At 37.4% G+C, this 22,404-nt stretch overlaps 1 protein-coding gene and 1 long non-coding RNA gene across 3 annotated transcripts in view; one reads left to right on the top strand and one right to left on the bottom strand.

Moving 5' to 3' along the window:
- Nucleotides 1-3,456: 3,456 nt before the first annotated feature.
- Nucleotides 3,457-22,404, top strand: part of LOC148652233 (acyl-CoA-binding domain-containing protein 6-like) — a 259,679-nt gene continuing 240,731 nt past the window's right edge. Inside the window, exons 1-2 of the mRNA XM_088597568.1 lie at nt 3,457-3,563; nt 4,502-4,587. The gene's annotated coding sequence lies outside the window, so the exon portion shown is untranslated. The remainder of the gene's footprint in view (nt 3,564-4,501; nt 4,588-22,404) is intronic.
- On the bottom strand, nt 7,509-11,148 carry LOC148652245 (uncharacterized). Of its 2 annotated transcripts, XR_015925035.1 has the most exons (3): nt 10,996-11,148; nt 8,374-8,521; nt 7,509-7,901 (listed from the first exon to the last, which is right to left on the bottom strand). It is a non-coding gene; the product is annotated as an uncharacterized LOC148652245 (long non-coding RNA). The 2 variants fall into 2 exon arrangements; XR_015925034.1 differs by lacking the exon at nt 10,996-11,148 and having other exon boundaries at nt 8,374-8,945.

Here is a 22,404-nt window from a genome sequence, read left to right as displayed (position 1 = left end):
GCAATCAGGTGAGTTAATGCTACTATAGAGAGACTTGCTCACAGTATTGTCTACCAGTATTTCCAAACTGATGTCTGCATCATACAAAAAATTGAGATGCATTTTTTCTATACATGCAATTGTAAACATTCACATTGATTTCTTATTTTATATTTCATTGTCTGCCTTTATTCTAGTGTTAACGTCAGTGCTAAAAACATATACACACCCCATAATCCTTATCTTCTTTTCCGTAAGAGAAGTGTTACTTGTTTTGATTTACTTTTAAAAATGAAACAAAATTAACTGAACTGTAACTTTTTGGGTTTTTTTTTGTGACAGGAGTTGCCCGGACACTCATCTTGGTATGTGTACAATCCCAGCCTTAATAAGAACAAAAATCTCAGTCCAGCCCAAAGCAAGAGTGGTCTGCGCATTGACATAGCAAAACATTACATGACCCCAATGCAACTGACCAAAACTCTAAGAGCGAAGGGCTTCTCTCGCACAGCAACATCCCCTTTGCAGTTAATAGGCCGGATGAAGATGTGAATGTGAGCCAGAAAGTCAAGAAACATCCTTTGAAAAAGTTTGGCTCCATGATAAAGCATAAGATCATGGGTAATACTGTAGGTCAAAAGATGTCAGAACTCAGAATGAAACAAATCCATCTTTGGAAAAGTTAAGAGCCCAGGGAACATCCAGTGGACGTGGGAGCTGTGAAAGCTTTGGACCATTTAAACTGCCTGATGAGTACAACGAGCCTCAAAAACACAAGGTATGGATTAGTTACCCAAACTTTAATTATTAATTAATTTGGGCATTATTATATTTTTAATATTAGCACTACAGAAATTATTTGAATAGAATGCTCATTTGTACATCAAATAATATTCTAGACATTTCTATTAATTGCAATCAACAAGAATAGCAACTGCTATGGTGGCCAAAGCTGAATATTCTGTATGAATAATGACTACAAATTTATCAAGATCAATACAGTACGTAACAGTTTGAAGAAAGATGTGAAGACGGGGGTTTGAATTTAATCCTTTCTGTAGGGGGTTTAGACTTCTAAGTCACAAGCTGGGGTTTATGGCAGGAAAGGGGGTTAACTGATAAGGATTGCAGATGCAAGCTAGGAACCCCAATGGCCAAATACCATGAACCCCCCTCTTTTCCATCAGACCGAGTGACGTCAGAAACGGAGAAGAAGACACTATATAACCCAAAAGTTTGTAACAGTACGGGGAACAATACTTCGGTTTTGTTGTTTCTTGCGGGAAACAAGACTTCGGCTTTATTGTTCCTTGCATGCAATAAACTCATCTGTTTTACTTCATCTCGGGATCAAGAACCTTATTCCTTCTGTTACAACAAGTTCAAGTATAATAGCTGTGGAAGAAATATTCCTAAATTGTTTTCTTTGTGTGCTCATAGTTCTTCAAAAAATAAGTTTTTAGTTTGGACAGATTCAGTAGGAACAAGCCTCAGAACACTCCAGATGGTGAGTATTTAGTTTGTGACTGTGATTTTATTTTGTGTAGCACATTAGTGACAAGTGTGGTTCAGAATTAGACATTGGATGGAATTTATGTAGAATGGGGGAATTCATCCTAAATTTAGAATCCTTTAAAAAACAAACTGATTTGTATACAAATTGGCCTTAGTGTTCAGCAAACGTCAAGTTGTATTGACTCTGCTACCTCCATAGGAATGGTGAGGCAGAACTCGAAACTCCACTCTGATCAAGTGGTTAACTGTGCACCTCTACTCTTACCTGATCTCTCTTCTTCTAAATAGTCAATATGGTTTTAGAAAAGGTCATTCTTCCTTTACCAACTTGTTAAAATTCTTCAAAGAAGTCACAGCAGTAAACACACAGAACGTACATAAATGATATGATTAGATTTTAAAGATGCTTTTGATAATGTTCTTCCTAAATTAAAGGCAATAGCCATTTAAGGAATTTCATGTATTGAACTGGATAAGGGACTGGTAATAGTACAGATCATGGGTGAATAGTCCAATAGAAGATGACGGGAATAATATATATGAATGTGATTGAAATGATTGAAAAACAGTTGTCTAATAGCCAAATTACCACACACCTTTAATCAAATAGCTTCTTATTAAATAAACCTGACATTAAGATGGCTCTGGGTAGAACCGTATCCAAAGTCTATCTGACCTGCTGCCATGGAATAAAGAAACTTGAACAGTGACATGTCAAACCACTCTGTGTTTCCAGGGATCCCTGTAATTCCAAATTCAGGAAGATGCCAAAAAAAACATATTTGCTGTCGAAGTTGTCGACTGCTTTATCCAGAGCCTTTCTGTAATAATCCATCTGCCATCATCAAACATGTTTCACATGGAGGGGAAACTCCTTGCAATGAAAACTCAAAAAAGAGTTCTAATGATGGGAACCTCATTTGCCTAGCTGATCTACTGTTTCTGAAATAAAAATAATTGCATTAATGTTTTTTTTATAATGTTGTGTTATATAAATAGGTGAGAACACTACCACATCCATGACCAGACACTTTTCAACTAAATCAGAAAATGGTTGGTTAATTTTAATGTTGTCTTTAAATATCTTATTGGTGTACTACACCATTAAAAAAATAAAAGAGTTTTAGCCTTCATAATTCTATTCATAGTTATAGCAAGACCTGATTTACTGTAAGTATTCAAAATCCTCAAAGCTACTGACCTACAGAAGTGCACTTCATAAGATTTAGTAGTGCAGCATGAACTAGGGGAAACTATTTGGATTTAAAAAAAATATATAAAAGGTTTAAATAATCTACCAAACAGGGAAATGGATATTTTTATTCAAAGGGTTTGGGGCCTGGAAGAAACATACCAACTGCGATGTGGACGCCGATATCCTGACGTCCTTGAGGAAAGGGTTAGACTAGATACATGAATGAATTGGCTACTGAAAAACCAGGCAAGCCAGATGAACTATCAACGTTCTACTGTGCACCAACAAGTGCACCTAATGAACTTTCGTGTGATTGGCAAGTTGCAATGCCTCACTGCACAAGCTGTATTCCTGGTCAGAGGGCTTAAAACAAATTGCCAACTTTTTGTGAAAGTACATAAGCTATAACTATAGTATTCTCATTCCAGAAAGTGTTGCGTTTCTTTTTTCCATCTGTACTGTGTGTATATATATATACTGTATGGACCAGGAACTTATCTAGTCTCTTTTTGGTTTCCATTCGGACCGCTTAGGGGAGCGAACGGTAAACGGACCGCGGTGAGGAACAAGTCCCGAAACGGTTAGCCAGCATCTTGATACTGTCTGCAGGAGAGAGTAATTTTAATATAATTTGTCTCCCTGGAGATCGATTTAGATTATTAGAGAAATTCAAACTACGATCATAACATTTATATTTATAGACATACTCCAATATGGCGTCTCGCTCTCCATCGTCTTCCCCCGACTCTGCTACAGGTTCAGGTACCGACCCGGCTCGGCTAGACACATTCTATCTGGTTTGACTTTTCAGGTCAAAGTTGGAACATGTAACAGCAAAACCAGGGTCCATTGACTTTGAAGGACAAAGGAAATGGTAAGTTAGAATGAATTACAGTTAAACGGGTTAAATTGGAAACTGTCTTCTTAGATAATTGTAGAACTACATTGTGATTATAAGCATAATCCATCTACAGTACCTCCTTGGGCTACATTGGACCTGTGACTTTATTTCTCCTGGTATTCTCCAAATATTTTGTATTACTGACAAACCTACTGGCCACATATACTGAGTTTTATACATTATTTATATGCAAAATTTAGAAATAAGCAGTAGGCATAAATGAACAGGGTAATAAAATATATCTATATATATCATATCAGGTACATTTAAAAAATAAATTGAATCATTTTCCACACAGTGAGCATATTGCCACTGTGAATTTAAAATAGGAATACAGTTAAATACAGTTAAATTCCAGTGGATTTGCTGTTTGAAACAGCCATTGTTATCCTGTGTTCACATGATGACTAGCTAATCATATTCTTAAAGTTTGCTTCTTCTCATTGATACCTTTTCAGTTGTTGAATATGTATTCTTTTCAGTAAGCGATAGCTAAAGTATTGTGCACAAAGTCATTTTAAGTTACACGAGGCAAGAGACAAATCTTTGCGAGTCCACAAAACCCACACTAAATATAGGTTTCAGTGTTGTCCAGAAAAAAGAAAGGTAAATGTGCGAACTTTTACAGTGATTGTAAGAAACCCAACAGACCAGGGACTGTAAGTAGGGTTTCAGTTGTTAAAGGCTAAATAACATCCTAGGCAAGTAAGATCTGTCAGTCAACTTATGGGATAGACTATGACTAAATTACATACCCGAGAAGCTGAGTTCTAGTATTGACAGTCTCCTTGCCGAACTGTATTAAAAATAGAAAACAAAACATTTGCCCTACTGAAAAGTGGTTACGAGTTTCTACCAGCTGGGCTCTGCAAGGCTGCTGATGGGTTACACATTGTGCTGTGATGTTGCAGGCAGGCCTGGAAGCAGCTTGGGGACATGAGCAAAGAACAGGCCATGCAGGAGTATGTAGCGTGTGTGCATTCGCTGGACCCAGAAGGTAGGGACTTCCTTCTGACTCAATTTCACTTAAACCTGCTATTTGTTTGGCGTCAGCTTTTGGGCGCCAGGATGATGTCATGCATTGACAGGGTGAACTGTCTCTGGGACAAGCTGTCAGATTTGTTCTAGGGATAAACCTGTTCCTGGGATTCCTACAGTACAAGAGACACTTTCAGATGATTCATCAGTAAACTACTAGCTACTAGCAACCTAATGAATACAGTCACTTGAGCAACCCACTTGTGTCTGTAACCTCTCTTGCGTTTTTCTGTTCTTGGTAGTTTGTATACTGAAGTAATTCTGGCAGTAATTTGTAACATTAACCTCTCTCAACACAGCAACAATGATAGTGACCGTCATCTTACCTAAACAAAACATGAATATTAATGATCAGAAACTAAGCCCCACTTTTAAAATCACAAATATGCTCCTTAAAAAAATCACAGAATCGGGTTCCAGATAGCTGCATGTTTTGCTTACTCAAAGAGCAAAAGGTCTGTTTTCTACCAAATGTTACCAAAAACATCCCTGCCCACTTGCAGCTGACAGGACTTGGCTGTTTCCCCATATATACTGTATGCCATATATATCCAGTGAGTATAATATGAAGAGGGGTGGATCAGGGATTTAGTGTTCACTGTTGTCCCTTTTGTGCTACATTTAAGAAAATAAAATATGTTTTCAATATGCATTGTCTTACCTTTATGACTACCGAGAATAAGTACTCTGGAACACAATCATTCTTTTCAGAACAGGTGGATAAGGTTAAATAATAGTCATAAAGGTAAATAAAAACAATCACCACATCTTCATATACAGTACAGTTACTACATTTTTGATCAACTTGAAGCATTGGATTATACAGTATGACTGTTTACTCTGTGGAGCTGTCCACTTCGACTGGCTTTGTAATAGGCCTGTACAGTTTAAAAGAGAGAGTTTATGTTCACATTTTTATAAAGAATAAGGTTACAGTGCCGTGCTGGTGTTTCGATCCGGTAAGAATATCTTAAGTCTAATAAACCTTCCAGCATTCCTTAATGATTTACTGATTTTTAAGTCAAAGGCCATACACCTAGCTGAAGTTAAAAAATATCTGAGGAACTTAAACCATTATCAAGCTGGCACTTGCAAAAGTAGGCATGTCTCTAATGTCGGGTAGGATTGAATTTCCCCTTGAAGTCTTGATTTACTGACCTGCTCAATGTACTTACCTGTGACCTCACAGTGATGTCACTCACAGTCGTGTTCTTCTCCAGTGGGTGATCTCTCTTTATAAGCTCAAAGCATGTCAAGCGGGGAAAGACTCTCTCTCATGAGTATGTCAGAGGAGTGTGTGCACATTTCCTCATCCTGTTTCAATTGTTTTATTTTAACCTTTGCTAATCCGATAGGTAAATATTAACCCACATATAAGCTGTGCCCGGGAATGTAGACAGTGGAAACTGAAAAATGAACTTCACATGGCACAATTTACCATTCTTACCATTTAAAAAAAAGCTCTTACTTTTTAAATAAATAAAGGAAAATGTAAAGGTGCTTTTTTTCTGCACAAAACTGTCTTTCATAATGTAATATTATGCTGTGGATTAAAAACAAACGATTCTTTAAAAATTCCCAAGTATATGTTGTTATAATTAGATGCCATTGTATGCTATATTCATTTATAGTAGTGCAGGTGGGTAGCTGCGTCAGCATGCGTAGTCTGTAAAGGAACAATAGGTTTATTCCATGCTGAAGAGAGAAGAGAGAAAAAACAGGTTCCCAAAACGTCATATTAGTTTAAAGCCATATCTTTAATTTGTAAAAAGCAGTTTTTGAGCAAAAAAAAAATGTATTTCTAATATCACACTTAAAGAGGGAGTAGAAACTCCATTGAAACAGATGCCAACAGCCACAATTTAACGGCAGCTGATTGTCAGAGCCACCTGAGAAGTGACAGAGAAAAGCCTAATTTCGCAGGGAAATGGTTGTTCTCTTTGAAAGATTCAATTGAATATATGGAATTAATATTCTATTTGAATGTATCTCATGAATGCTGTTAAATGATAGTACCTACACAGTACTAACTACATGCTTCAAGACTAACATTGAGCAAATTAAATTCTAGAGGCTAAATACTGTATGCAGTACAGTGGGAAATATTGAATTGTTTTGGGAAATAATAAAAGACAGATTATATTTACAGTGACTACTGGTCAGGGGATAAAGTGAGTTCCTGAAGTGATTATCTAGAAATAATTAATTTATATACCATAAATATACAGTGTTGGCAAAGCAGGACAGTTTAGTCCAAAAGCCTACTGTTCCCCCTAGTGGAAATATGTTTGCACCGCTTTCCTTGCGCTACAAGAATATTTGCCAGTATCAAATAATCATAATGTATCTCTTCCAGGCTAAAATAAGCAACAGTAAACACTGGTATTTAACTGGAATATAGTAGCATAAAAAAAGTGGCACAGTGGTGCTGTCTCAGAGCACTGGGGCCATGAGTTCATCCTCAGACCTGGGGTTTGTAGGTTCTACATGTGTTTGCTTGGGTTGTCTTCAGGTATTTGGCTTTTGTGAAAATTGTCCCTGGTGTGAGTGTGCGCTGTGATGGACTGGGGTCCAGTTCAGGGTAAATCATGACTCTGGCTCCCCTGCAACCCTGTATTGGGTAATGCAGTTAGAAAATGGATGGATTAAAACCTTCAGAGAATTCTTTCCTTTTAACACTAATTTTACTACTGGAAACCACTGTAATTTTGAATCATATCCAGTCACCTATCAACTATTTTACCACAATATTACAGTACATTTTACCTTTTGTATACCCTTCTGTAACAGTGCTGCTGTGCATTCCATTGCAAAAAACACTACATCCATTCTGTTACCAGAAAGTCTCATTAAAACACTAAAGAAAACATACTCATTAAGTGCAATTTGAGACTTTACATCTCATTTAATATGGAGACTGTAGACTGACACTGACTCAATACATCCAGTGAAAGTGGTTCAAGCTTTTACAGATAACCTGTAAAATCTCACTGTCAGTCTCTGAGTCTGCAGATTGACCAAGACGCACAGTCTTTGGGGTGGGAATTCTTTCTTCTTGGCTTATTTGCTGACAAGGGAGAGTTGACACATTCAAAAACACCATCCACAATTCAGAGGCAAGGTGATTAGATCTGCAGCAGGTGATTAGGAGACTCTTCTCCATCTCCTCTTTTCATCGTACAGGGAGATGGCTGGGAGCAGCACTCTGATAATGGACACTCCCACCCACGCCACTATATTCTCCGCCATGTCATTCACTTCTTCTATTGTTATCTGTTTTAAAGCAACAGCATAAATGTAGGTTAACCACGGAGGACTAACATTGTCTTTTATTGCTTTTAACAGGGTGTCAGCTGAGCATTAGACAGGATTCATCCATTCTCCCAGCAAACAGCGATAGGCTGATTTCTTTTTAAGGTCTTATTTTTCCCCGACTTCTCCTTGGAATACGTCATATTCTATTCTAATTTTTTCTACAGCCTACAGCCTATTCTGGACTATTCTTTTGTTTGCTTTCCCTTCTTACCTCTCTCCCTCCTATTCCTTCTCTTCCCAAAACCAAAGCATCGTGCATTTTAATACACTGTATTACAATTAAAACAAAAGATGAAAGGTTCGTATAAAATAGCTACAAATTTACAAAGACAACCTTAGATAATGTGACAATCAGTGCACTTTTCAGTCCTTCAGATATCCCTTGTGATGCCTCTGGGGGAACGTTTATGCAAATGAGAGAAGTACTCACACCACACTTTTCTTTCCTGAGTTTCGTGGCGTTTCTTCCTCCAACTATCTTCCAAATCCAGTCCATAACCCGCTCTCTTAATCCTGTTCCGATCCGAGTTCCAAAAGTCTGTAATAAAGCCAATCCGCGATGTATCCTTATCCAATATCTGCAATCCAAAAACCATAAACCTTTTCTCATTTCAGTAGTCCATTATTCCTTAGTCCAATCTTTAACATAAACCTCTTTCTTCTCTCTTCCTCCAAACCGCATTCACCTTATCGACTTCCACCCTGTTCACTGCCTCTGGGGCACTTATATTTCGGTTCCTGATGCGGCTCAGCTGTGTCTCATTGTTTCTCAGGGTAGACCCTTTCCATATACGGGTCAGCTGATTCTTTTTGGCAGCCATTTTGCTCAGGTCCATATCTAGTATTTTAACTAGGTCATTCTGAAAATACCTGTTATGAATGACCCTTCCCCTGGTCATCTTACACCCTTTACTTGGCTGGCCTGTAATGTGGGTGTTATATTCTATGATTTTCTTCTTGTTTTATTTATTACCTTGTCCAGTAGGTGGCAGAATTAGTACAGTAAGGGACTAGGTTTAAGGAGCAATATTTTTTAATCAAGCTGACATCTTCCTCTAAAATATGTTTTTTATTCGGTAGTGGTATGAAAAACACAACCTGAAAATATAGTAATGAAAATGAAAAGTCAAGCTTGTGCAACCAGGTGATGTGCAGCTGGGCACGGGAATCGGGAATCGTAGACCCTCGCTTCCAGCCTGCTGTCCGCCTGACTTTCTCTCCCATGGTTCTTTCTAATCTGTTAGGTAAGATCTGAAGTAATAAGGCTTTTTTAAAAGGTCTGTAAATTTATGTTTACTGATGTCATAGTTTCGGTTTAAGGTTTACTCGTTTATATTTGTTTTAAGAGTATCAAAAGTGTATTCGGGCTCTGCGGGTTATCAGAGACGAAATTGAACTTCGTTAGCTAACTGTGTTAAGTCGCTAGATGAAAACTGTCTGTGTGTTGTGAGTTAATTTCTTAGTGAGTTGAGTTGTTATGTTGTGTCGCGTTTAAATGGTGTTATAGTAAACAGGGGAAAACAACATGTACGAGGGTAGGAGTCAGACTCTTGCTACCAGCCTGCTGTAAACCTGACTTGTACGTATTTCTGGAAACCCTACCTTATTTTCTTCTATTTTTTAGAAATAAACTTTAAAAAAGGGAGCCGTGTATGAGTTCCTCTTGCGCACGCCGGTGAGTGCACAAGATCAACGGTAAAGCTGCCAGAACTGAGAGGGACCCGCTAGAGGTCACCACAGCCAGGCAGAATAGGGACTGTGACGTAAACTTGAGTAGTGCGTTATGGGAGTTGTAGTTCATAAAGCCAACGCTATGTCCGTGAGCAACTGTAGCCAGTTCTAAAACCCGGCTCCCCTTAAGTAAGGATTACACTTGCATTCTAGGCTTTTTCTAAACAAAATCAATATTTTAGGAAGTGTTGGAAAATGTTGGAAAAGGAAAAGATGGTTGAAAAGTATGGAAGCCCGTTCCCGCCAGGGAGTAAAAAAAACGCGCTATGGTATCTCAGAATTGCGACTTAGCAACTCAGAATTGCGACTTTATATCTCACATTTGCGACAGCGGCGAGGGCACAAGCCCTAGAACCCGAATCTGTTACAATAACAAAAGGACAGACAATGAAATATGGGCTATTTCGAAGTCGCAAATGTGAGATACTAAGCCGCAATTCTGAGATATCATAGCGTGTTTTTTTTACTCCCTGGCGGAAACGGGCTTCCATACTTTTCAACCATCTTTTCCTTTTCCAACATTTCCTAAAATATTGATTTTTTGTTAGTGTTTGATTGAAACAGTTCTTACATAAAAATAACGCCATTTTTAAAAATCATTTAGAATAATATTTTAATAAACACGAAGGTGCATTCATCATTTATCATAATGCAGAAAGTTATCTTTTTAGAAATAAAATTGGTGAACGTGTTTGGGGGTCATTTAATTTGATTCCAGACGTGTGCACCTTATGTAGGGGGTTTGCGTGTTCTCCCTGCTTTCACATAATCTTTCTTTGGGTGATTCCCTTCAACTTCCATCTTCAACACATGCTTGTTCAGTTCACTGGAATGTCTATATCGCCCTGTGTGTTTGTGTATGTACCCTACAAGAGGACAAGTATACTACTAATGCCGAGTTACACCTCTGGGATTCTGGAATAGACTCCTGGTCAGCTAAACCCTTAAACAGGAATAAGTAGCCTTCTGATAAAGGGTGGATAAAAGACAATTAATCAAATAGATCTTAATTTCACAACCTGTTGTTCACCAGACTGCAGAATAAACACAGGACTAAGGACTAAGTAACACAGGACTAAGTTCCCAACAGACAGTCAAGTAATGAAAGAGACTACTGGAAATGAATCAGATGCCAGTTCTTCAAAGATAAAATATTATAGAAACGGAGTTCTCGTATCCTGCAGGTGATCAGACCAGCAATGTGATTGTCAGCAGGACTAGGCTAAAAACAAGCATGTGCTCATTTCATACATTCAGGGTATTAAAATAATAATAATATTATTATTATTATTATTATTATTATTATTAATTAATTACTTACACTTATATAGCGCTTTTCTGGACACTCCATTCAAAGCGCTTTAAGGTAATGGGGACTCCCCTCCACCACCACCAATGTGCAGCATCCACCTGGATGATGCGACGGCAGCCATAGTGCACCAGAACAATCACCACACATCAGATGTCAGTGGGGAGGAGAGCAGAGTAATGAAGCCAATTCATAGATGGGGATTATTAGGAGGCCATGACTGGTAAGGGCCAATGGGGAATTTGGCCAGGATGCCGGGGTTACACCCCTACTCTTTTCCCCCTGGGATTTTTAATGACCACAGACTGTCAGGACCTCGGTTTTACGTCTCATCCGAAGGACGGTGCCTGTTTACAGTATAGTGTCCCCGTCACTATACTGGGGCATTAGGATCCACATGGACCACAGGGTGAGCACCCCCTGCTGGTCCCACTAACACCTCTTCCAGCAGCAACCTTAGTTTTCCCCAGGAGGTCTCCCATCCAGGTACTGACCAGGCTCTGCCAGTTGTGAGTTGCAGAGTGATATGGCTGCTGGCATTTGCTCTACGGAAATACCACATTCACAAATTCCTCTGCTGCTGTCTGACATTTTGACCTTGCCTTGTGGATTAAGCTTTCTTTTCTGTTGTTGTTTATGAAGGCACCAGGCAGGAGCTCCGAAAACAGAGGAGATATGCAGTGGTGAAATACAGCGTATGAAAGGTCTGCAGTACAGCAGACAGGCTGAGGTATGAGAATACAGTTTGATTTATTTTGACCCAGGGCTGCTCCTGGTCATCACCTGGATGGGAGATCTTTAATAGCTGGTTTCCTTCTGCATCTTAAACTGATTAGAGACATTTATATCCACTCTGGCAAGTGACTCTGTGACACCTCTGTAAATACAGCATGATTGGGGAGCAAGCAAAAGATAACAGGATCTCTAGCATAACTGTTTTAAAAGATGTTGTCTTTCTGACAAATAATTAAGCATTTATGTTGCATAATGCGAATTAAAAAAATTCTCTCACCTTATACTGTATACGCCTCTTCCAGCCGAACAGATTTCTGCAGAGTGGATACCCTTAGTGAATCATGTTACTGTATCGTCACACTTGGACTTCAGACACTTTTCATATGCTTTTATGAATCTTACAATTGTCATGGAAATATTAATTTTCAAGGAAGCCACAAGAGAGAGTTCTCACCTGAGTAAGGTCTTTATTTCAATATTGCAATATTGGGAGCCCTGTTGCCACTCTGCAAAGTGCATCAGAGACTCAATTTGTTACAAGCAGTACAGGGTTTTAATAAGATGTTGCGCTGTAAGAGAAAGCTCAGCACTTTGTCCCTTCTAACACTTCCCCTTTCCCTAAGGCAAAACAGATTACATCATAAAACGAAAGAAGAAGCACCACTAGATTTGTTTTTCAAAGTTTATCAGTTACTTTCAGCTAATCTAATGACCCAGACAGCATATATTGTTTTGGTACACTGTCTTCTAAAGTAACCTAAACAAGGCGTACTTTGTTGATGCACTGTTTTCTAAAATTCTGCCCGTACGTCAGCGGTTACATCCTTGAAATGTACTTTCTAAAAGCACCAATATATATTTTTTGCAAAGCTCTCTACATTTTAAGAATCAATTTACTTATTAGATTTCCATTTCACATTCCACTCTATAGCTTAACTCACTTTTAAAACACATAGTTTATTCACCCCTTTCATTGATTTATCAGCTTTCAAATCATCAGCATTATCAATATATAGTATTTAGCCTCATCGGTTTTCTACATCAGCTTAATCATGTTTCTTGTTTTTTTTTTCACATTCTCACTGTACATTGCTGTATGGTATGTTATTTTCCCAGTTATTTTTACTTTTGGCTTCCCAGACCACATTCAGCTGCTGAATGCTCCTACTGTAATATGCTGAAAAATGCCCAAAGGCCTCAATTGCTAGATTGTAAAAAGGGGAGAGATTCAGCTCCACATGATCTAACAGAATCCTAAATATTTAATGTACCACCTATAAGCAGGTGACATATATAAATATAAATGTCTAGTAGCGTAGCTGTTTTGTGCTTAACACAATCTAGCTTTCTGCTGTTTGTCATCTGCTTTGCCTTTTCACTGACGGCTCTACAGATGTGGAAAATCAGAGAGAGAGCTTTTCAGATGAGGACAGAGGAAGATGCCCGGAGGGAGGTGCGACAGGCCCAGCTGAAGAAAGAGACCAGACCTAGAAGGCACAAAAAGGTACTGGAGTAAGGGATGTTTGGATTCATCCTCTTAAGGTGAACTTTTCTTCATGCAAATTCCGGACCTGACACTGACCTTACAGCTATATTTTGTTGTATTTCCAAGATGACCACCTATAGGTTTAAATTAATAACCTAAACTAATACTTTTTGGATCCTCAGTGACCACAATGAGCATGGTATGTTGGCACCTCTTATATTGTGTGTCTACTCTAGGGTGGTTATGCCAAGATATGCTACAGAGGTGCCAAAGAACCATATTCTGGTAGTGTTTGGTTATAGCACTGACTCTCCAAAGCCCATGGTTTATCTCCAGCCTTGGGCACCTGCCATTTATTCTGCGTGTTGTGGGTTTTAATTCCAAGTAACATCCCAGAGACATGCTGCTTTGCATAATTGGCTGTTCTAAAGTATCCCTCAGGGGTATCTCCCCAAGAGGATCCAAGAGGGTGGTTGATGATCTCTCCTCTTCATTACCTAAGCATTAGAGGAGAGACATTGTTGCTTCAATCTCTTATACCCAGCCTGCAAGGTTCTGAACTACACACAGAGTCTTTCATCCAAGTAATGTCGGACCCAGCCTTTCTTCTGAGCTCTGACCAGACTCCAGGAGTCTCCTGTAGTTTTTACTTGAGCTGGAATTTCAGTGGTGCCCAACAGCTTCTGTCTGATACTAAATTAAACTGTGACCTTATGGATGGGAAGTTTTCTACTAGCAACATGTTGGGTTGCAAGCTAGTTCATTTGTCATTAAATACTAGAGTAATGGAAAAACATGTGCTTTTTAATACAAGATGTTCAACAATGATATGGACCTTTTCATCTTTTGTTGAGAGGCTTTCCTTTTTCTTTAAAGAATAGCCACTTGTGAAAGGTTTTCTGTCATTCTCAGGCATTTTTAATTCTATAAAAGGAAGGTTGCTCTCCAGCAGCAAAAGCTAAATGAGAGTTTACAGGAAAGGAAGGATTTTGAAAGAGAAATGCAAGACAGAATAAAAAGGCAATATTTTAATGAGATTCTTCAGTCTGGAAAACAGGGTAAGCTTCTAGATCCAATGGTGATACAACTGAGATTTAGTTCACAATTTAATGTGTTTTAGTTTGTTGGCCAGAGGGAATGATGCAGGTTGACAACACCTTCAGGTTTACTACTGATTACAGAACTGTAGAATTTGTTTAAATTATATGGGTAAACAGATAAATAAACCCTAATCAGCATCCTAATTTTATCTATGAATAAATACATGTTTTCTGCCTTTTTTGGATGTTAATTGGATTGATCACTTTTTTATGCATGCCATGAGAATTCTAATGCGACAATAATTCTTTTCTCTTGGGTCAGTTCATATTTCACCTGACTCCACTGAAGAGGTGACTACCGATTCCAACTGGTTTCATGAAGTCCCTCTGATCAGTCAGCTGTCTGATGGGTAAGTCCTACATGCTGCAGTTGTGGTATGTTAAGCATCAGTGCTTACAGAAAGTTTTTATTTTAATCATTTAAGTATGGTGATGTGTAAATGTTTAAAGAGGAACTGTTTTCTATTTTGAGCTCACTTCCCCAGCTGTGTTCGTTAAATTGCTTTTTCTCTCTTTGCGAATGCATGAATCAGTCTGTTAACAGTACAGTACATGTGCACATTTTCGTGTTAGCTCATGTGCATTTTTCCAAATCCTAGATATAGTTTACCATAGACTGGCTTTGTTGTAATGACTAGAACATTGACTTTGAATATTGATATTGACAATGACTAGAGCAGCAGTCAAAATACACTAACTGAACCTTCGCAAAAATAAACTGTTGTATTGTACTTATGTATAACTCTGATCATACTGCATTACAACAGTAATATATTAGTCATATTAAAACACATTTCTATCATAATAACTAACAACATGTTGTGGCACCGGTATAAAATGTGAAGTTTTGCTGAAGTATTGACAGTGGGAGAAATGTCTGGTCGTGTTTGAATGGATGTTATGTTTCAATCAACAACCACCAGAGGGCAGTAACAACTAAGTAACACTAAGTCATCAAATGTGTTGGAAACGCATTTTGGGCTTTGTCCTGAATGATGCAGCAGCAACATACAGTTGTATGGAAAAGTTTGGGATCCTCTGGTCAAACTGCGTGTTTCACAGAATCTTTAAATTCTCTAAGGTCTAATCTCTATGAAGTTAACAGGGTACAAACATAAACATGACATATTTCTGCACATTTCAATATAGACTTATTATTTATTTTCTGAATTTAACTGTATTTGTTATGTGTCAATTATGAAGTACCCAGTATGAAACTGGTTAGATACATTGCGCCTGACCAAGTAGTTGTTGTTGAAAACACAATGATGTTAACTACCAGTGATCTTTCTTCACATAGGAACACGATTGTACCATACTTGCTAAAGTGTTATGGAACAGTTGCAGTTTGAAGTTAAAGATTTATAATTTCCAATGTCCTATTTTGTTGTGGTGATTTTTATTTTATAAGTCTCTCATATTAAAGTTAAAAACCTAAGCAAGTTTTAGACATCCAGTAGGTAAATTGAAAAAGTACGTACATAATCATTGAAGTAGAAAAACACTTATATATATATATCATTGATGGAAAATATATATATATATCTGTATTCAACACTACAGTGTTGGTTCAGGCACATTGTGTAATATGTCGGGTGTTTTAACATTTCTTAAGCAGCTCCAACAATTACAGCTACCCATCAAAGGACAGGACTTCAGACAGGACCAACCGGTCAACTCATGCTACATATCAAAGGGCAAGACGAATACACATGAAGCTATGAAACAAAACAACTTCCTGAGATCATACTGTATATAAGAGCTGGGAAACCCTTGTGGTTCGTCTGTCCTGCGGGGCAGACCCAACGCGCGTTGATGTTATTATTGAGCTCAATAAAACAACTGAATCCACAAAGACTGTGTCCTGCTCCTTGGATGTAGGATTTCCCACAACATCATGGTTAGGAGGCCATCTTTTTTACACAGGAATGTGCTTTAAAATAGATTAATTGTTCTACCACTAGAAAAGATGCCTATATATTGTTAATTAGTCACCATTGTTTAATATTGCAAAATCTAGTTAGTATTTTGGCCATGTAGTAACAATGTCACACATTAATTTTTATCATAATGTTGTTTAGTGAAAGGAAGGTGATTGAGAAGAGTTTATATGGACAGGTAAGGTACACTGCTATCTGTGGAGAAGAACTACCTTCTTCAGAGTCCTGATGCCCTGCAGAATGAGAGAGATGAGGCAAAAGTGACTAAGAAAAGAACAAATGGCAGTAGCTCCCCATCTTTCAAATTAAAGTCTCACTCCTCGGAATCAAGTGTGGGAATGAAAAGAGCAAACAGTGATATTGCTTTTGGGATCTCTAAAGCCAAAATCATTGAAATTGCTGAACAGATAGTCTCTCAGATCGTTGAAAAACAAAGCGGGATTTCACCCCTGTGGGTAACAACTTATATGAGAGTAACTCAAAAGAGTCATTATTGCTCCCAGAAGCTGCAGAAATCTCCATTTTGGAAAAAAGAAGTCCAAAATCTCAGATTCCCAACAATAGGGTCACTGTTATTGCCAAGGACATTGTAAATTCTGTTTTTGAAAATGTTTTGTTTGCACTGAATTGTATTGAAACAAATAAATATCTGCAAGAATCCAATAAAAATGTTGCTGCTGACCTGCTGTGGATGGGAAAGGCAGCATAAATACGGATCTCCCAGCAACTTTGTAATAAAGCCCTGAAAAAGTTTTTTTTTTTCTACATTACGTTTGACAAAATAATAACTATGGCTGAAGGGGCTGTCAGGAGAAGCAGGAGAAAACTAACGACCGTGGAAAATGTCGAAATTGCAACTTCGGACCATAGTCGAAGTAGCTCAACGGACTCTGAACAAGATGGCGCAGACGCCAGTCTTCAGAAAATATTATACGAACTTAGAGACTTCAGATGGGATAATAAAGAGCAGCTTATGGATATTAAACAGGAGCTGAGCAAGGTTAATAAGAGACTGGATAAAGCAGAGGGACGAATCGAAGAAGTGGAAACAAGGGTCTTAACAAGAGAAACTGCGATAAAGAAACTCTTGCAACGACAAATTACTTTAGAAACTAAATTAACAGACCAGCAAGGAAGATCGCGCAGAGAAAACATTTGGATTTACGGAATCCCCGAAGAATCGGAGGGTCGCTGCATGGTCACCTTCCTTGAAAATCTGCTAGGGGGGAACTTGATTTACCGAAGGACGTGGAACTGGGAATTGAAAGGCCGCATAGAGCGTTAGCGCCGAGACCTAAAGGCCCTGACGCCAAACCGCGCTCCATTGTCGCCACGTTTTTAAGCTACAAGATAAAAGAGTTAGTGTTGCGTAAAGCTTGGCAAAAGAAAGAACTCTTCCACAATAACAAACACTTTTAGGGTGATAATGATTACCCCCCGACAGTACTAAAAAAACGTATGGAATATTCTGAAGTAAAAAAGGAGCTGAAATCGCCGAAAATTAAATTTCAGACTCCATTTCCAGTGAGGTTGCGGGTGTTTTACGAAGACGGCACCTGCCTATACCATTCAGCAGCATCAAGCGACTGTTTACTTGTCAGAAGGCTGGAAGACGGGGTGGTCCTGGGAAAGACCATTCCTCAAAACAGCAATATCAGGAGAAATTACAGAGTTTCAGGAGAAGACCCCCCTCGCAAGATTGAAGAAATTTGATAGTGAGTTGGTCGTGATTTAATAGTTAAGGGTTTTTTAAAAAAAATAAGTTTCCTGCCATGTTTTAAGAGAATTTGTACATGTCGGGACAGATACTTGGTGATTACGACAGATTCTTGGTGACTTTTTATTTTTCTGGTTACACTCCTTTTTTTTTCTCTTTATCATATAAGTTCGGATTTGCCACCGCCCCCTACTTAAGGGCCCTCCTCCAGAGGAGAAGGAGGATTTCCCTAACGGAGAGAAGCCCACATAGGGTTCGTTTGAAAAGAACCGCACAGTTGGAAGAAAGTACTCTGAAAGAGACGGAGATGGATACAGTTTTGTTTAAGATTGTTTGGTTAATGTCTTTGTTTATTGTGTTTTTTGATTGTGGTGCATTATTAGAAAAAAATTATAGGAAGAGGATGTTTAACAATATGAAACATATGTTGTATGGGAGAGATTTTGAAAGTTTTACCATTTACATAAAGTATGTCCAAGCAAGACCTTACAATAGTTACATTTAATGTTAATGGAGTGCTTAACCCTCTTAAGAGGAGTAAGATTTTGTCTAAAATGAAGAAAGGGGCTCATATTGCTTTTTTACAAGAAACACATTTGAGTGTATTGGAACATGAGAAATTAAGGAGAATGGGTTTCTCAAAAATCTATTTCTCCTCATATAAATCTGGCCATAGGAGAGGAGTGGCTATACTGATATCTCAAAAGGTTCAATTTGAGTTGCTTACAGAAGTTAAAGATAAGGAGGGGAGATATGTATTAGTATTGGGAAAAATTGAAGGGGAATTACTAATATTACTTAATGTATATGCTCCACCTGGTAGTGATTTTAATTTTTATTAAAAAATGGTCGATTTGATGGTTAATGCACAAGGGGTACTGATTTGTGGGGATGATTGGAATGTGCGTCTTAACCCCAGGCTTGATTCTACAAATATACCTTCTCAGAGAGATTAGTCACTGTATAAAAAGATTAATGTACTGATGGGGGAAATGGGAATAATACATCTTTGGAGAGATTTCTATCCAAGTGGGTGGGATTACACTCACTATTCCTTCCCTCATTTGGAATATTCAAGGATTGATTATTTTTTTTATACACAAGAGAGATAGACATAGGATCCAAGATTGTGATATTGGTAGAAGTAATTTTTCAGACCATGCTCCTATGTCATTGTCCATACGATTAAGTAATCGGGAAAATACAACATGGAGGATGAACTCAAGTCTGTTGAACAATCCACAATGTAAAGAACAGATAAAACAAGAAATAAAACGATTTTTGGAGGAGAATGATAATGGGGAAGTGAGACCAGAGATGATATGGGATACATTAAAGGCAGTTATAAGGGGGGAAATTATTGCTCTGAGTAGTCATAAGAAGAAGGTAAAGCAACTACAATTATATCATCTGACTATAAAGTTAAAAGAGTTGGAGAAAAAACATCAAGAAAAACAGGATTCACAAATCATGAAAGAAATAAAGAAACAAAATAGATGTCTTATATACACAGGAAATTGAAAAAAATATATATTTACTTGACAAAAATATTATGAATCAGGGTCAAAATCACTAAAGCTGTTGGCAAGAAAATTAAAACAGACCGATAATACAATAGATAAAATAAGGGACCAGAACTGTAATGGTGTATTATATAAATGGGAAGAAATTCAAAACACTTTAACACATTTTTACAGAAAATTATATACACAACCCCATTCAGAAAGTGAAGAAAAGATGGATACTTTTCTGGAATCTCTCAGTTTACCAACTCTTACGGAAGATCCAAATAATATATTAAAAACGACTATAACACGAGAAGAACTGAATTCAGTGATTACGAGCCTCAGAGCTAATAAATCACCTGGAACTCATGGTTTTAATTCAGAATGGTATAAAACCTTCAGAGCTGAATTGATATCAAATCTTCTTTCTGCTTGTAATTCGGTATTAATTGATGGGAAAATGCCCCCATCATGGAGAGAGGCTATCATCTCAGTTATCCCTAAGGAGGGGAAAGATAGATTGGATTGTGGATCGTTCAGACCAATCTCAGTCCTTAATGTGGATTATAAAATGTATACAGCAATACTGGCTAAAAGAATTGAAAAGATTCTCCCTCATTTGATACACTATGATCAAACAGGGTATATTCAAAATAGACAAACCCATGATAACATTCGACGCACATTGCATATCATGAACCATATTCAGCAACATAATTTAGAAGCTTCTTTGATGAGCCTAGATGCTGAGAAAGCTTTTGACTCTGTTAGTTGGAAATACCTTTATAGGGTTTTAGGTAGGTTTGGGTTTTGTGAAAATATTATTAAAGGTATTCAAACTTTATATGATAGCCAACAGCACAAATTAAAATAAATGGTTATTTATCCGATAGAATAACTTTAGAAAGAGGGACTAGACAAGGCTGCCCTTTATCTCCATTCCTTTTTGCTCTATATATAGAGCCACAAGCCCAGTGGATACGACAAAATAACAAAATAAAAGGTATTTCTATACAAGGTAATGAGCAAAAGATAGCACCGTAGGCAGATGACGTTTTATTATATCTGGAAGATCCCACTAGTTCATTTCTAGAAGTAATGAAACTCTTAGATAGCTTTGGCTTGCTGGCAGGCTATAAGTTAAATGTTCAAAAAACACAAATTCTAACTTTTAATTACAACCCTCCTGATTTATTAAAAGGCAAATACCACCTTAAGTGGGACCCAAAGTTCAATGAGATATTTAGGAGTCTATTTACCAAAAGATATTTTGGTATTATAATTGAATCTGTAAAAATGAGTCTACTGCCTCGGTTACTCTTTCTATTTCAAGCTCTCCCTGTAAAACTCTCTACAAAACAATTTTCAGAATGGGATAAGATGATTTCTAGGTTTATTTGGGAGGGGAGAAAATCTAGAATTAGTTTCAAAATATTGCAACTTTCAAAAGATAAAGGGAGTATGGCTTTACCATATTTAAAAGATTATTATTATGCATCTCAGGTTAAACCTCTCATTAATTCCTGTAATCCAGAATATCAAGCCAGATGGAAAGATATTGAATTGTCCCTTGTAAATAGCCCCCCAATTCAGGCACTATTAGGTAATAGAAATTTAGACAAAATTACTGAAAAAATATTCAATCCATGGATAAAGTTTCAATTAAGGACATTGAATATGATCACAAAAGAGTATAATTTAGGTGAGGCAATAAAGATACTCAGATGGTGCGCCTATGATACAGAGTTTAAACCAAATAAATTGGATAATAGATTTAAATTTTGGATTACAAAAGGAATAACTGCATTTTGTAATATAATGGATAAGAATCAGCTACAAAGTTTTCAGTTTGTAGCCATTATTTTAATAAGGAGATTATAAGGGGAGATTTAGATATTGTTAATGATGGAGTAGTGAAAATAGTTATAGAAGCCTACAAATCAGAATTAGGCAAAGGTATTAAATCTGGATTATATAAAAGTTTTATGGAAAAGAAATCATATTCTACAGAGAATATATAAGATAAATGGGTGAAAGAAAGTGAAGTTAGAATTTCGAATGAAGAGTGGCATTTATGGAGAGAGTTTTGCTGGAAAAACATTGTTCGATTTTTCATTACTCCGGGTCAGAAGGCGCACCATACTGAGGAAAACGCTAAGTGTTGGAGACAGTGCGGAAACCAAGGTAATCATTGGCATATATTCTGGAACTGCCCTAAAATAAGGCTTTTCTGGAATGAATTACATGAGGCCCTGGAAACTATATTTGAAAGGAATGTACCCTTTACATTTGAGGCTTTATATTTTGGTAAACTGGATTTTGATTGGAGGGGAACGGATGAATATTTGTTTGGAGTCCTTATATCAGCAGGGAAGAAAGCTATAACAAGAAAGTGGCTTCTCACAGATCTACCAACATGAATGATTGGATTGAATTAATAAAAGAAATATATCTAATGGAAAAAATAACATTTTCACTAAAATTACAAATGAAAAAAATGGTCAAATATTGGTTTAGATGGGTTCAGTACATTAAACCTTTAAGGTCAGATTTTGTTGAGATACAGAATAACTGAAATGTAATAAGATACATTTATATAGTCTACTTTTCATATTCATAAATGTATACATCTTCCTTCTTTTGAATGTATATAGTTTTGTTAAAAAGTTATATAATTGTAAAAATTAGGGGAACAAACAGGAATTTGTGCCTGCAATGTAAGGCTGAATAATGGATGTTCATATGTAAAATGGTTTGGTTTTGTTCTCTAAAAATAAATAAAATAAAAAAAATGTTGCTGCTGCTCTTCAAACTTCTAGAAGCAGCACAGAAACAGGATCCATTGATCATACCTTTGACTTTAGTTCAGTTGCAAAAGGCATTGGAAGGACTATATTTGGAAAGCTCAAATCTTTACTCACCCAGACTGAAGAAGATG

This window comes from Lepisosteus platostomus, chromosome 11 (assembly GCF_059453375.1).
Source record: "Lepisosteus platostomus isolate fLepPlt1 chromosome 11, fLepPlt1.hap1, whole genome shotgun sequence".
Lineage (NCBI taxonomy): Eukaryota > Metazoa > Chordata > Actinopteri > Semionotiformes > Lepisosteidae > Lepisosteus > Lepisosteus platostomus.
The sequence above is the reverse complement of the archived record's forward strand: the minus strand, read 5'-3'. Positions and strand labels throughout refer to the sequence as shown.